This window comes from Protopterus annectens, chromosome 10.part0, assembly GCF_019279795.1.
Source record: "Protopterus annectens isolate FY-2018-M chromosome 10.part0, PAN1.0, whole genome shotgun sequence".
Taxonomy (NCBI): domain Eukaryota; kingdom Metazoa; phylum Chordata; order Ceratodontiformes; family Protopteridae; genus Protopterus; species Protopterus annectens.
In genome coordinates this window covers 1,608,570,374-1,608,582,195 of record NC_056744.1, presented here as the reverse complement: position 1 = coordinate 1,608,582,195, position 11,822 = coordinate 1,608,570,374, and positions in this window count along the sequence as shown.

The window sequence follows — 11,822 nt, the reverse complement described above, 5'->3', positions numbered from 1 at the left end:
AGATACTGGTCTGCGATATATTATGTGTACTATGTTTTGCAGAGGATGTATTATGTGAAGTGTGCTTTTGTTTGTGTTTGGGAGGTCTCTGGTGTTTAGGTAAGCTTCTTATAAGGACCTCTGCATATGTAGGTTTATGTGTTGTTGGTTTGGTAGGTGCAGGAGGTAAGTTGTGCATGCTGACAACCTGCTTCGTATCAGATGGAGTGACTGGTGAGTGAGAGAGCCTGGATGCTAGGTTCTTGATATAGATGCATTGCTCACATAATGAATTTGTGTGGACTAGAAGAAGTGGGTTGTCAGTGTACTTGAGGCAATTGCTACCGCCCCATTAGCCTGATGGGCCTGGTCTGCAAGGCCATGGAACGTATCATCTTGGAGCTTATAAACAAAGACATAGGTAACTTCCAAACCCTGGACCCCACTCAGTTTGGGTTTGTAAAAGGTAGATCATGTCTACTAAACCTGATTGACTTCTTTGAAGCAGTCACTAGAGCCGTAGATGAGGGCAAGATAGTGCACACAGCCTATCTTGACCTCGCCAAGGCTTTTGATACCATCCCCCACTCTGGAATTATAGATAAACTCACTTAACTTGGCATAAATCCCTATGTCACAAGATGGGTGGCCAACTGGCTCGCTGGCAGAACCCACACAGTAAAAGTAGCAGACTCCAAGTCTGACTTCAGACCAGTGGCGAGTGGATTCTGATGCAGAGGAGTCCATTCCCTCTGTCTCCCCCCCCTGAGGATTTCTCTTTTGGGGAAAAATTGCATACCTTGAGGGAACACTTCCACTGGGAAGGCCAAGAGTACTCAGACTCCAAGAAAAGGCTCAGGGATTTTCTCTTGCTCCCTCAGCACAGGCCTCTGGCTATACCTCCTGTCTTGGACATACTAGATGATGTGTATTCAGAGGCCAGCCTTAACCCAGATTCTTTACCTCCAGCTCCAGTCAAGCCTGACAGGTATTACTGGGTTCCTGATTCACACCAATTCCTATACAAAAGTCATGCGGCTGACCCAGAAACTATTTCACAGGGTCCCAAGGGAATTAAGGCCTCCACTGCCAAAAATCCATTACCTTCAGAGAGAGATTCCAGAGCTTTAGAAAGGTGGGGGGAAAAGGTATACACCTCGGCCACCTTAACCATGAGGGCATTAAACTGTCAGTTCCATATGTTAAAGTATCAACAGTTTTTGTTATCTCAGTTGAAAAGCAAAATGTCGCAACCTGAACAACCAGACTTGAAGGAGTTGCAGGATTTGTTGCATAGTGCAGAGCAAGTGGGTAAACATACCTTGCAATGTGGTTTTGATGCTTTAGAGGCCTCATGTAGAGCTGCTGTTACAGGATCAGTTATACGTAGACATGCTTGGCTCAAAGAGCAAACCTTACCAGATCATGTCAAAGCAAAATTACTAGATGCACCTCTTCAAAAAGATGTATTGTTTGGTGTTAAAGCTGAGGAGGTGTTAAAGGAAATGGAGGAAAAGGCAAAATCAATGCAAACAGTGAAAGATTTTCTACAGGTACAACCACCACATTTCAGTAGAAATTGGCCTTCAAAAAATTGGTCCTTTCCAGCCACGGACAGACCTCAAAGAGATAGATACAGGCACCCGAGGGGTAGAGGGCAATCTCAAGGATCATTTAGAGGCAGACAATGGCAAGCACCTACACCAAGAGGTGGTGAGGATAGTTCACAGCCATTCAGAAAGCAGAACCAATGACTTTCCCCTTTGCATGCCAAGCAAGGCTCAAATGGCAGCACCTTTAGGTGGAAAACTGGCATTATTTTTGAAAAATTGGCATATTGTCACAAAAGACAAATGGATCCTGGACATCATAGACAGAGGCTACAGATTCCACTTTCACACCCTTCCAAAAATGAGAGGCATGCCAAACCTGCCACACAATCAAAGGGCAGAGGCACAAAAACAAATTTCAGATCTCATGGACATGAAAGCTATTCAAGAGGTACCTGCACAAGAACAGGGTCTAGGTTTTTATTCCAGACTATTCCTGGTACCAAGGAAGGGCAAAGATTGGAGACCTATTTTGGACCTATCCATCCTAAACACATATTTACTCATACCAAAATTCAAGATGCTCACATTACAGCAGCTTCTTCCCATGCTGAGCAAGGAGTCTTGGCTGGTAACATTGGACCTCAAGGAGGCATACCTGCATGTCCCAGTCAGACAAGATTGCAGAAGATACCTCAGATTTCTTGCAGGTTCAACCCATTATCAATTCTCTGCATTGCCCTTTGGCTTATCTACTGTGCCCAGAGTGTTCACGAAATGCCTGGCATCAGTAATTGCCATCTGCAGACTTCAAGGGATACAAATATACCCATATTTGGATGACTGCCTGATCCAAGCAGACAGCAAGCACATACTTCTGAAACACCTGGCATTTGTAATAATGTTGTTGAATTCTCTGGGATACACAGTCAACAAAAAGAAATCAAGACTAATACCCTCTCAAACAATAATTTTTCTGGGTACCAGCTTGAATACAAACACCCAGATGGCCTACCTCACACCAGAGAAACAAGGGCAACTAACTCAATACTTCAGAAAACTGGCAACTCTCACCAGGCTGACTGCAAGGAAAATCCTGCAGGCTCTGGGATTCATGGCATCTTGCATCCTGCTAATCCCATGTGCAAAGCTGCATATGAGGATACTTCAATGGTACCTAAAAAACTTAAGGTCTCCCATTCTGCAAGCCTCAAGCAAATGAAGTCATCACAACAGATGCCTTGGACTACGCCGGGGGGGGGGGGGGCGCACATGACAGATCGGTGCATTCAGGGCAAATGGTCACAAAAAGAAAAGCACCTACACATCAATCAAAAGGAAATGCTAGCAGTAATAAATGCTATTATGGCTTTCAAAGACCTACTGCATCCAGGCCAGCTATTGATAAGGACAGACAACACCACAGTGATGTGGTACATAAACAAACAGGGAGGAACCCATTCATATCCCCTATGCAGGCTAGCCATGTCTCTATGGAACATGGCTCTGGAATTACAAATCCAACTTCAAGCACAGTCCTGCCAGGCAAGGAAAACACGCTGGCAGACAACCTGAGCAGAAATATGACAGATCCACACGAATGGAAGTTGCATCCTCAAGTCTTTGCAAAGATAATTCAAGCATGGGGAAGGCCAGACATAGATCTCTTTGCCACCCACAGAAATTACCAATTGACAAAATTCTGCTCAAGGACCTTTCATCCACAGGCCTGGAAAGTGGGCGCACTCTCTTTCAGTTGGACAACAATGACAGTTTATGCCTTTCCACCTCTTCCTCTGCTGCCCAAAGTTCTATTAAAAGCCAGAGCAGACAGACCAAAGATGATTCTCATTGCTCCAGACTGGCCAAGACAACACTGGTACCCTGATGCATTCCCCACCATGGATCCTGCCTCTAATGCCTCTTCTACTGACTCAGCACAACTTCAAAACTCTTCACAGTCAGCTGAAAACACTCAATCTAGCCGCATGAAGGATTCCTTAAATTCACAACAGACCCTACTCTCCAAGGAGGTGCAGGATGTCATTTTGGAGGCCAGAAGGCCTTCTACTAGAAAAGCCTACTCCGCAAAATGGAAACGGTTTTGTGCCTGGAATCAGAAAAAGGGTCAGAATCCTGGAATACTGAATTTACCTCAAATATTACAGTACCTAGCTGAGATGCTAAACAGTGGGCTTTCATTCTCCTCCATCAAAATCCATGCCTCAGCCATTTCTGCAGAATACAACACTGATCCTCCTTTATTCTCTCACCCTCTGTTAAGACAGTTCCTCAGAGGGGCTAAGAATATAAAACCCCCAAGGAAGCAACCAGTACCTGCTTGGGACCTCAATTTCATTCTAGAAAAACTGACCCTGCCTCCTTTTGAGCCAGCTGCTTCAACAGAACTGCAATATTTGTCATGGAAAACAGCCTTCCTTCTGGCTATCACCTCAGCTCGCAGGATTTCGGAACTACAAGCCCTCATGGCTGTGCAGCCTTTCATCATTTTCCATCAGGACAGAGTTTCCTTACGAACCAATCCTTCCTTTATGCCAAAGGTAGTATCCAGGGTGGCCTTGAATCAGGCTATCCACTTACCTACCTTTTACCCTAATCCACAAAACAAAGGGGAGAGATGACTACATTCCTTGGACATTCACAGACAGCTCCGTTATTACTTGGACAGAACAAAGCCTTTCAGAAACTCAGAGCAACTCTTTGTGTCCTATGCTACAGGTGCTCAAGGGAAGCCTATTTCCAAACAGACAATCTCAAAATGGATAGCCCACTGTATATGCTTTTGTTACTCTTTTCATGGTAAACCTGTACCTACAGGCATCAGATCTCACTCCACAAGGGCCACAGCAACCTCTGCAGCTTTCCTCAAGGGGGTTCCTACCAAAGATATTTTGGAAGCAGCCACTTGGAGTTCTGTACATACTTTCTCCAAGCACTATCACCTACCATTATACTCCAAATCTAGAGCGGGCTTTGGCACTGCAGTCTTGCAGGGCATTCTGGCTCCTCCTAGTTCCTCTTAGTGCCTACCACCCCGTTTTTAGCTTTGGGATTCTACCCATCTGTTATGACTGCAGCTGTATGCACGATGAACATAGTACAGCTTTGTACCTACCATAAATGTAGATGTTCGAGTGCTAATACAGCTGCAGTCCAGGTTCCCCCCCCCCTCCTTCCCCTCTTGGGACAGGCCTAATGGCCAACACCCCCTCATACAACTTCACTGGGGTATTCTTTTATGGTGTATTTGCTTGCAACTACTGTTTTTTGATTATATTGCATTGCATTATTACATAAATTTATGTTTTGCCTTCCTTCTGGGGGCACCTGACATCTGGGGCAAGAAAAACTGAAGAAAATGGCGTCGGCTGGTTCTTTTATACCCCTGTCGCACTGACATCAGGGAAGAAGTGACTACATCCGACGCCGGACCTAGACTTTGGAATTCGGCCGACCGAGGACCCGCCTGACGGCAGGAAAACCCATCTGTTATGACTGCAGCTGTATTAGCACTCAAACATCTACATTTATGGTAGGTACAAAACTGTACTTTGCATATCGCCTACTCAGAGGTGATCTCTGCCTAACATACAAAGCTTTGTCAAAGTCAGAGGTGTTGGACATTCTACACTTAAAGAAATCCCAATCTCTCTGAACTACATGCTCCAGGGACCTAAACCTTGTCACCACAATAAACAGAACATGCTGGAGGGATAGATTCCTGTCCCAAAGACTTCCCATACTCTAGAACAAACTACCCATTCATGTCAAGCAAAGCTTCTCATTGGCCCTCTTTAAGAAAAATCTTGACGACTTGATGGGAAATAGAAAATTCACCCCGGGGATCACTTCTGCAGCACTGCTTGACAGGGGCACAGGAAAATTATTTTCTTGGGTGGCGAAAGCCAGGGAACCTTTTTGGCTAGGCTTATGTAGGCCCCCAGACTGATAGCCTAGTACCTACCTATGATGCCCATGTCAACCAGCCTGGCTGGAGAGACTGTGGGAAATTGTCTGTCCATAATGCTAGGTAAGTTGATCTGGTCAGAAAACAGGGAGAGGACAGGAAGGAACATGTAAAGTAGAGGACAGGAGAAGTGGACAAACAGATACGAAGGGCTAGTGAGTAGGATCTGTGTTGGTACCTCAGGAACTTTGGTGAATGCATCACTTGTAGTGAAGGACAATCATGAGAACTCACAGACGGAGCACCAGCAGAGTATTAAGGGAAAATTTGCAGGCAAAAGTGTTTGCATTTATAACCACCAACTGTGCCCACAGCTGTGTGGCAGTGCGCGATGCACAAGAGTGGTACTATGTAGCAAACAAGCACAAACTGATCTAAACAAATTAACCAATAAAAAAAAAGCTCAAAATTGACCCCTGTTCCAGCAATCTTCAATCAGATGAGTTCTAACTGCACACTTCTGCCACTAAGATGCAGGGGAACCCTCTCCAACAAAAGATGGCCTGGTTTAGTGCTCAAGTTATACAAACAACTAGATTCAGCAGGTCTGAATCTAGTCTATAATACAGCAAAGTGCACCAATTTCAGAATAAAAAGTGTTCAAATAAGCAGGCACAATAAGCCTTCAACCAGCAATTCCCAGCTCAGAAGGAAAGATGCTACCGTCTTCTTCCCAAAGAGTGTAGACCACATACCTTCTTAATGTAAAATAACTGGTCTGAAACCCAAGTGCTTAAACCAGAACTTACTTTTAGAATAACAGACGCATTAAGCCTTTAACCAGCAATTCCCAACGTAGAGGGATATAAGCAACCTCTCCTGCCACAAGAGTGTAGACCACAAAGCTTCCTAATGTAAAACAACTAGCCTGAAGCCCAAGTGCTTAAACCAAAAGGCTTAGAATAACAGTTACAATTTAATCAAGCTAGTAACAAGCAGTAATAAATGCACCAGAATAAATGCAATTGAACATTTTTAAGAACAAGCAGCAAAAGCAAAATAAAATAATAAAGTAGGAAGAAACACAGATACAGTAAAAGCAGCTGAATAAAGTGCAATGTTTAGGTTAAGTGAGAAGGGAGGAAACAAAAGGTAATTCAAGATTGAGAAACTAAGGGGGTGGGCCTTCCCAAATGATCTGCCTGTACTCAATAGAATGAGCTGATGAGATGGGACTGGGAGGAGTGTCCAAAATCGGATTTATAGTAGGGGCGGACAACTCAAAAGCCACCAAATTTAAGAACACAACAATTGGATGTGTGGGAGGGAAAAATAAAATGCAGCCAGAGATCAGCAATATTCAGACAGAGTACAGCAAGCAGGCTAAACAAACACTTCAGATAAATAAAGATATTTCTAACTAAAAGAGCAATGCTGTTTCTCAGCTCCCCCCACTAATTAACTGATGTTATTCACTGTTTGCAAAGGAATTCTTTGCTAACTTTTTTAACTGACCATAGCCAAGAACTCTCAAAACTCCAACAGGACAGAAAACTTAAAACAAAACAAGTGTAATACAAGAATAAGATACAAAATAGATACAAAATAGAAGTGATCAAACCTTAAATGAAAAGCTTCAATTCAAAATAAAATACAGCCAGAGATCAGTAATATTCAGGCAGGGTACAGCAAGTACACCAAGCAAGCACTTCAGCTATCACATCAAACAATATTAGCCTAAAGGGGCTGCTGATCTGACATCTTGTATGGTATCTAATATCACTGGAGAGATAGTGTGCTCCAGAATGGCATTATTTGAAATATCCAGGGACGTCAACCTCATTACTGCAATCAACAGAACATGCTGGAGGGACAGGTTTATAACCCAGAGACTGCCCATGCTCTGGAATAGACTTCCCATACATGTCAAGCAGAGCACCTCATTGGCCCTTTTCAAGAGAAATCTTGATGACTGGATGGGAAATAGAAAGTTCACCCCAGGGATCACTCCAGTGGCTGTAATTGATACAGGCACTGGGAACTAATGTCAGGCGGCATGATGCCAGGGCACTTCTATGGGCTAGGCTTGTAAAGGCTCCAGGCCCGTTGGCCTAGTACACACATTTGAACCTACGTACATCTAATATAATATCTAATACCACTGGAGCGATACTATGCTTCAGAAAGTTTTTATATAAAAATGTACAGATTTATCTTTGTTACAAAAACTGTACTTTACTAAGAGGTTATTACTGGATTTCTTTGTGAAGTACAATGCCTGTATGTTAATACTGGAGAAACCTTACCTAACCATAACTTTCTAATTCACAGAATTTAACTGTAAATTCAGGAGGTGATGTCACCAGTATCGGCACTGAAACTGGCTGTGCAATATGGTAAGTGAAATCTAGATTGCTGAATGGCTCATTAAATAAGAAAGAAGACAGGAACCTAATTTCTCCAGTGGGAACTATTAATAGTATTCTTGATGTGGTTCCGAAACACAGCCTTATGACAGCATTGTCATTTCTTAGTAAACAGTCTATAAATAAAAATGAGGTGGATAATGAAGCAAACTCAGAGTTAAAAGGGGACATTAGGTAAGTTCCATCAATGTAAAGTACAAGGCATTTGAAGGGCACTGTCAGTGAAATATTGTCATGACATTGACAGTAAAGTGAAACTGATTATGTAATTTGTGTTTCTCAAATGCAGAAGTGTTTGGAATTTAAAATGTAAACTTAACATGATGTCCATGCAAATCACACTCTACAGACATTTAATAGGACACTTCAAGCATACTGTGAGGGGTTAACTGGTAACTTCTCCATTTACTGTACAGCGCAAATATTTAGGGCACATCCACTCTTGTGTCATTATTTATGCATTGCCATGTAAAATTACTCTAGAGTTCAGAAGAACTATGATGTTTTCAGTGCTGTCACAATGATTAAAATTTAGATGTGCATACACAACTTTGGGTTTTTCTTCAGCAAATGAAAGATTTCAGAACAGATGAGCAATTGTTTGTTTCCTTCCCTCCTGTCAAAAGAGAGAGCAAAGTACCCAAGGATACCATTGCCAGCTGATCATCCAATTGTATTTCATACTGTTACTCTTCTGGCAGACACTTGACCACCAGACAGAGGGTTCACTCTATCTGGCATTAGGCCACATTCACTGCCTTTCTGTGAAACTTACCTTTGGATGAGATTGCAGCATCTGCTGCTTGGTCAGCCTTATGTATCTTTGCTATGGTTTACTATTTGAATACTCTTTCTAAGGCATGGGCTTCCTTTAGTAGCACCATTCTAAATGGCTTGCTGTCATAGTCTACCCAAGGTCAGTTTGGAATTTTGTACAGCAGTTCTAGTGTCCAGACAGGGCCAGAATAAATGTATAAGTTACATACTTACCAGAATGCTAGATTTATCTGGTTTCTGCCTGCACATTGAGTTCACCTGCCCACCTTCTCCTTCCAGATTGTCACTTCTGAAGAGACCTGTAAGAACCCTGGAGGCCTTGTTCCCTCAAGTTTCTAAAGATTATAGAACCATCAGTAAGATCATTCAAGCTGTTTATTCATTGTCATTCAATCTAGAGTCCTTCTCCTGGGAACAGAGGTTTATGGGACAGGGGAGGAGTTTGAGCTTGCAATGAGTGTTGCTGTGGAAAGAGCACCGAAGCGATGTTTTCCTATTGAAATGTAAGGACTTGCAATGCCAAATCCCAACAAGTAAACAACAAAAAAAAAAAGACTGAAAATTGATGAGGAGCAAATATCAAACATCACTCTTCAACTTTCAACTTGATTTTTGTAAGCAGGTAAGCCCTCTGCATCTCCCACACACCCAGAATGTGTGTGTATATAATATATATATATATATCTATATATATATATATATATATATATATATATATATATATATATATGTGTGTGTGTGTGTGTGTGTGTATGGGTCCCCCTCACATGGTCGACATTTCACAAAGCCGAAGACCAAATGATCGACTATATATATATATATATATATATATATACACACACACACACACACACACACACACAGAATGCCATACCTTGGAGAAAAGAGAATATTCCAAGAAATGTCAATTTCAGACGTAGTATATATAAGTTTTGATTTTCAGCCATTCAGTCACCACATTACAGGACTTGACATTCTAAGTCCCAATTTTTCAAACGGCTGTCCAAGGCAACCAATCTGGCAGTTCCAGTGGCCAGAGACCAAATAAATCTAACATTCTGATAAGCACAAAACTTACATTTTTTCCCTAAGGTACAGAATTGTCATTATTAGATAATAATGAAGAGGCTGCAGGAGAAACAGACCCCTGTATGGAGGTCTGTGGATCTTTGTCCCTATATGAAACACTTTTCCTTGCTGTGCACAAATTGCTCTTTCATCATATTGGTTTTGGTTAATTGTATTTGAAACTGATGAAGATGGTAAATAACTTGCTTTGTGCATGTGCAGAATTGGCACACCCCCCTCAGGGGACTGCTAACAGTGCTGGTGTCAAATGACCCCCCCCCCCATTTAACTGCCTGTGATTATCACAGCATAGAAATCCATGGGAGACTGTGGCAACTGTACCTCCAACTGATGCTTGGATGCTGATGTAGGCAAAAATGTATTGTCTATTGTCTGGTGACATTTCCATCTCATCTGATTCTTTTGTGTATTAATACAATATTTCTCCATGTGTATTGCTCTCCCAAACCAAAGTCATGTCCTGTAGCCCACATTAATAAAGCATGTCACTCTGGCAGTGGCTGTGCTGTTGAGTATAACTAATTTGTTGGTTCTGATATCCCTGGGAAGACAGGTAGTATCAGTTAGGTGGTAGGGGCAGCAGTAGTTTCCCATACTTTGAGGACATAACGGACACTAGATGTCAAGATATTGTCACAAATGTCATTAATGGGTTTGTCTATCTATTTGCCCCACACACATTCATGTGGCTGCTCCAGAAGCAACACACCCTTGAAAGGACTATGGTGACTGTCTTTGCTGCAGCCTGGCATGCCAACACTGGCAAAGGGATTCTTCCAGCCAGACTGCCTACCTCTTGTAGCCTCTATCTCCAAAAGAAACTCTAACCCCATCCAAAAAAATCTCCAACTCCATCTGCCACCTCATTACCTTTTCCACAAAGTATGAACACTACTGTTTTACACTAGCCAAAGCCAACTGGCTGCCACTTCAGCAATGTCTCAATCTACTGCTTGGCTACCAACTATTCCAGCTTCTAAAAAAAAACTCCTGCCCTTCTCTTTCATCTAGATTACTTAGACGGCTTCCATCATATAACCTTAGACCTCATAGCCACTCAAGGCCTCTCTTGCAAGCACTTAAAACCACACTTCATAGTCTAACTACTTCCTTTCTATCCTTGGACCCAAGCTCTGGTGAGATCTTCCCTCAAATCTTAAAGACCTACTACCCCTTTCAGGCATAACTTAAAGAACATGTCACAGCAAAAGCCGCTTGTAAATGCTCTGCTTCAGGTCACATGACCTAGTCTCCAATACATACTGCCTATCATTTTCACTGTATAATCTCTTCTCTAACTCCTAACATGTTGCTAATCTAACTGATGTAAATATTGTACATGTTAGTTTCTGTTGACTACCTTTTCCATAGTATATTAACTCTGTCTTTGTTTTAGGGTGCACTTTTATTGTATAAATTATTTTTTAATTTTTTCCAATTGATGTGTGTTCACATTCTGGGCCGAGACTGAAACTGGTCTAATTGTATCAATGCTCTACCTCATTTAAAAAAAATGTATAAATAAATAAACAAACAAACAAATAAACAAACATGTTTATCAGACAGCACCAGTGCACTCACTAACATATCACATAGAATTCTTAGGGTCAATACATAGATACAATGCAAATTTCTGTACTTTGTTTTCAGTCTTATTTTAGTACCTAACTCCTTGTCTGTTTTCCAGAAATAAAAAGTCAGAGCTGTTTTGTAGGACAGTAGCAGGATGCTGTTTAAATATTTAAACAAAGTGCATCAAAATGTGTACCAGGAGAATATTAGGAGACATATCCCATGGATATGCTATTTACCAGCATACACAACAATCTGACATGCCAGAAAGAGTGGACTTCCTGAATGGATGTTCTCTTTTATTGGAAGAATCACTGGTCCTGTCTCATCCACACACTTGCCATGCTAAAAACTGCTGAAAAACAGAAGTGGTTTATTCTCTCAATGAGCTATGCAGGAGTTGAGTATGTGACCTTGTCATGTGATTAATGCCTGATGTTCTAGCAATTTCTCAAAAGCTATAAGATTACACTTTATTCTTCCTTTTGGCATAACTTGTGT